Consider the following 6000-nt stretch of genomic DNA (forward strand, 5'->3'; position numbering starts at 1 on the left):
TATAGCCATTAAATTGGGACTTTTATTTAATAATCCAGTGATCGAACTCAAGAGTGAGTTATAAGGGTGATGATTTATCGAGAAATCCGCTGCAATATGTTTCACCGTATCTTCACAGGCAATGTACATTGCTAACCATCTGTCAAACACATCGCCATTGAGGTTGGCAATCTTGTTATGTGCGGGCCACATTGGCCCACATTGTGGGCGTTTGCAATCATGAAAAATTCATTCTCACAACGGCGTCGGGTAGGTATGTTTGAGCTGATATAGTGCATGCGTGAGCTCTAGAAATTTTTTAAAAATTTTTTGAGAATGACAAAAAATTATGTGGAGGATGAAAAAAGTAGTACTTATTTTTACAATCAACAAAACATAAAACACTACCACCAAATGTTAGTGCACCACTAGCAATATATGGCATGACATTTATTTATACATCAGTTGCTAAACATTTGCAATTTGCAGTTTCTTCTGGCAATATTGCTAGCATTGTACTCATAATTTTTTATTTTTTTTTTCATTTTAGATAACTTTTCATTTTGGTAGCTAACAATATAAACAGTGATAAATTTTTTTTTATTTACACTATAGAAATGATTTTATAGTTTTAGTTAAATTAAACATTAATCGATAAAAAAAACAATCTCATTAATATTTTGTCGAACATCCTCTGCTTTTAATAACGGCTTTTACACGCACGTTTTGTGTCGAACAAGATTACCAGAACAAAATAGAATCGACGATGAACTTCTAGATAGAACGTTAGAGTAATGAAGTTTTGTTAATAATCTGCTATATGGTATAGGAACTAAAGATTGTGCAGCAGGGAAGTTCTAATTAGAGTGGTACCGTCTAAAGAGCAATTGATCTATAAGCAATTAGTTGTAAACTCGAATAACGAGTAATAAGAGATAATTTGTTTGGGGTCGGCTTTAGTATGCCATCCCACGATTTCAGGGTTAAGAGGGAAATGGTTGGATAGAGAAGATTCTCCAGAACACTAATATAAATAATTATTGCCGCCGAAAACTTATAGTTTTCGAGATATTTGCATTTCAAGTTAAAAATTTTATCTTACAATTTCTCTATTTATAGTTATTTTTTCTTTTATATTATGCACTTATTATACACTTACACTTCACTACAATGTTTCTACATATTTATTTTAAATTAATTATTTTAAAATTTTCTTTAAATAAACATTTTATTTTTACACAATATTTGTTATATGCACAATAACAAATGGGTTCCATATTTATTTATTTATTTTAACGCCAATCGGCAATATACATAGATATAATAAAGAATTAAAGTATTATACAAAAGTAGCTAGGGTATATTAGTGTAATATCTGGAAAATATTTAAATAATTGTAAGTTAATATGTAATTCAGACGAGCAGGTGTCTCTTGGTGTTTTCGGTAAAAGCAGCGTATGTTCCTCCATAGAAATCAATTTCACCTTGAAGTGAATTTACTAAATTAGCCAGTCTATTCTGAGGACCATGGATAACATAATTTATCTTGGATTTCGATGTTTTTAGTAATTTATTTCGCCTCAGGGTAAGACCAGCAGTTCAAAACTGTTTAGGATCCCATGAGTGTCAGTGATGTTATTGACTACTTTGTAGAAAAAGCAGAGGTCAGCGACCTGTCGACAGTTTGTTTATACCGTAGCACTGGTAGACCTCATCAGTAGAGCAGATGTGACTTGGTGAAGATAGTTTATAGGCCAGTGACTTACAGAATTTACGCTGCACCTTTTCAACTTACTGGTTAGCCGCTAATGCTGTTTGAAATGTTGAGAGTTTTGTACGCAGACCTCTGACGTTCTAGTAGCACAGGTGGACATAAGATACTTTCTTCCTGCTCGTTGAGCGGACGAAAATTTCTTTTAACGATTCTTGGGACACCATGGATATATTTAATTGTGTTACTGTCATTACCACTCTTCACGATTGAATCAAGCTCTTGACGCAAATTTTTCAGATGAAGTTGTTGAGAGGGAGTTAGATCAGTCTTGAAAATAAAACTTGAGTTTTCGTCTGTTGGTCTGTATTTGATAATGGAAACTGCATCGGCTGCTGAGCGGGTGGTAATGTGAAGAGGACGTGTACGTCCAGGTGTAGGACGACCCAGTCTACGTAACTTGAGTTCAGTGGCCTCATCCTTGAGACTGGGAGGCAAAGCTGTGACTAACTTTGTTCTGTCATCCTCTAAACGGTCCTTTCCAGCAGCTTTATCAGACTCAGGAATATTTAGGGCAATCACGTTGGTTTCACAGCGTTTTCGTTCCGACAGTTCAGTGAAAAACTCTTCCTGGCTGGTAGGCAGCCTCATATCTACGTTTAGCCTGTCTTCAACTGATGTAAGTTTGTCATCCAGGGCAGAACATTGATTTGATAGCGAGACGTTTTGTTCTGACCGTTTGCTTACCTCTTTTCCTAAGTCCTTGATTTCACTTACAACTGATTTTTTTAGGTCCCTGAACTCACGTTCATAATTTGTTGAAAAACGTTTAAAGTGTCTCTTGAGTAAGGTTTCAATATCCTTTGACGGTGGCGGATCATCTGATGTCTCCTCATCGGAATGTAATACATCACATGTCTTAACACAAATGTCACTTGCACATGAGTCACAGTTCCAAACTGTTTTTTTTTTCTTAATGCTGTTGGCGATGGATTTAAACTCATCGGATGAAAGGTTGGTGCACTTTGAGTGAAACCAACGTCGACAAGCCGAACATTGAATACTTGGCTGCGTTTTATCCCGGATTATGTCTGAGGAATAACCACAAATCTGTTGTGTTGTATTTACTTTTTTGGGTGGCATTTTGTAAGTACACGATACAGGAAAAAAGATATGTTCCAATAATTCCGGAGTAATTTTTTATTTTCGTGTATTATCAATGCATTCATTCACTCTATGATGTCTAATTCACAATCAATGTTAATGTTTGTTATGCTTTTTATTATTTTACCTCACAATATTACGTCGCACACACCTTTCTTTGTTGTACGAAATTCAATTATGGTTCAATATCAAAATTAAATCGAACTTTTCTTTGTACATTATATTTTCTTATAAGAATTATTATTTCCTTTTAAGGAATCTTATATGAGGCATTAATTTAATATTCTAACTGGACTTCATATTGACAGATAATAAGTGTTGCCATATCTATTTTATATAAATACATATATTTACACTTTGAAAACGAATTAAAATGAATAATAGAGGATTATACCCTAAGTACATGAACCATAATATTAATCGTTCCCTTCTTTTGATCAAACCGTGGTATTGGATTGGCCAGTGTTATTTTTTTGAAGCGCGGCCGTAGGCCGCCAATCCAAAAAAAAGTTGGACACATTTGGAATAACGACCACTCCGGTGTTGGATCGGCCAGGGTTATTTTTTGCAAATAGGAAATTTAACCAAAAAAAAGGAATGTTAAAGAGGGAATATAACTCTCTTTAAATTTCATTTTCTATAACGGATTATAACGGATATTGTTACAACTAAACAAGGTACCGTTTCTTTTTTTGTCTGTTTTGTCATTGAATTGCTAAATATTGTGCATGTAATTTTGTAGAGGGTAATTGAGTATTTTACTTATTTTGATTGCTTTTATTCGTTTGGATATGGCAACACTTATTATCTGTCAATATGGATTTGTTATTGTGCATATAACGAAAAATGTGTAAAAATAATATGCTTATTTAAAGCAAATATTTAATTAATTAATATAAAATAAATATGTAGAAACATTGAGGTGAAGTGTTAGTGCATAATAAGGTCATGATATAAAAGAAAAGTTAACCATAAATCGAGAAATTGTAAGATAAAATTTGTGAAATTTTTAACTTAAAATGCAAAAACCTCGAAAACTATAAGTTTCCGGCGGCAATACCCTGAAATCGTGGGATGCTATACTAAAGTGTCTCCTTTGTTTGAGTTAGAAATAAAGATAAGTGTATAGCATTAAATTGGGAGTTTTATTTAACAATCCAGTAATCGAACTCAAGAGTGAGTTACAAGGTAGACGAATATACCGAAAAATCCGTTGGCTTCAGAAGTGGGATTGTCAAACAAATTTCCAAGGAGATAATTATTTGAAAATTGGTAAGTTTATCAATTTTAACGCATGAACCTGTAGGCAAACCATCAAAGTAAGGATAAACAACTCTTTCTCAAATACTCATCTATATTTGATCAAGACGACATGTTTTTTTTGGTTCTCAACACTTTATTTAAAACGTGGCTCTATGGCAATTTACCATAATGCCCTTTGGATTTTGTAACGCTCCTGCTACCTTTGAGAGATTTTTGAACCAAGTATTAAAAGGATTGCACTGGAAGACCTGTTTAGTATACCTCGACGATATCATCGTGTTGGGTAAAAGCTTCGATGAACACCATAAGAGCTTGGAAGTGGTTTTTCAACGGATAGCTAGCGCAGGTATAAAGATAAGCCCGAGTAAGTGTTGACTTGCGGCAAATAGAGGCAGTAAAAGATTAGCCCACTCTCAAAAATTAACAGCAACTTCGGAGTTTCCTTGGACTGTGAACATATTATCGACGATTCGTTGAAAATTTTTCCAGTGTAGCTTTTAGCCTCCATGAAATCCCGAAAAGGAACAGAGTTTTTGAGTGGAATAAGGAACAGGAACTGGCTTTCCAAACTCTGAAGAAACGTTTAAGAACTGCGACAATGTCCGTGGTCCCAGGGAGTAATGGAAATGCGGATGCGATGTCGCGCCGTCCCTGTAATTTGTAATTCAGACATTGCTCAAAATTTCAGGCCAAAGAAGACATTATAGATGTCCGATTAATAACAATTAAGAATATAATAATACAGAAACACCATCTGCTTTAAGCGATATAGTATATGTAGATACCATAGTTACATATGTTAAGAGCAAAAATTCGTTAATCATTTTTATAGAAAAATTCTCTAAACATTATGTTTGTTTTCACTCAGAGAATATTTAAACGTTAATTTAAGAAGATATAAAAAGAAAAATAGTTTGACCCATTCAGTGTAAAATTGAACACTTCAAATATGCATCTAACATTTGACAATATTGTTACAAAACATTTCAAAAATATCGAACAAATAAAAAAACTAAAATGTCATAGCAATGTCTCTTATGGAATAAGTTTATCTGTAATTGTGCAAATTATATTGCATAAAAAGATATAATCGCATAAAATTGTGAGCAAAATATATATAACTATAAAAATAAGAAAGAACATCCAGGAGTATCTTTAAACAAGGTGTGGAGAATTTATGTTCAAATACCGACACACACAAACATACATATTGTATAATATTTGCATCAATTTCCACCAAATAAAAGAGAAGTCGTCTGGATCTTACACACGTCTGTCACGGAATAGGCCGCTTCTTTATTCAATTCCTTCTTAAATATACATTTTGATGAACGGGATATAGCATCACGTCATATGATACATATTTACATATACATAAGGATAGTTCCCATTTACATTCCCTACGCTAGAGTGGAGTGACTAGTCTAAGAATTCAATGCTAAAAGGAGGACACAATTATGCTGATCATTCAGCAATCAGCTGACTGGCATTGGTTTGTGTCCTTGCTAATTGTGTACAGGACTGCATTCTAATGTACTTAAATCTTGAACATCCTGCCCGGCTGAACCCTCGCGGTTCAGTAATTCTTCTGCGGGACCTGTTAGGCGGCATAATTTTTGCAGCGGTCGCTGACACCGCTGTTTAATAGGAATTCCATCCGATAATCTCTGGTTTGCAGTGTACTCTATCGTCACGGTACGTACCAGGCCATCACTGCCCGGGTGAACGTCAATAACACGTCCCATACGCCAAACCAATGGTGGTAGATTTTCACCACGTATAAGAACGATGTCACCACGCTGCACATTGGGTTCCGCTCTAGTCCATTTATTCCGAGTTTGGAGAGTTTGTAGGTATTCGGATTGTCAGCGACGCCAAAAGTG

Source organism: Bactrocera oleae, chromosome 3 (genome assembly GCF_042242935.1).
Source record: "Bactrocera oleae isolate idBacOlea1 chromosome 3, idBacOlea1, whole genome shotgun sequence".
Lineage (NCBI taxonomy): Eukaryota > Metazoa > Arthropoda > Insecta > Diptera > Tephritidae > Bactrocera > Bactrocera oleae.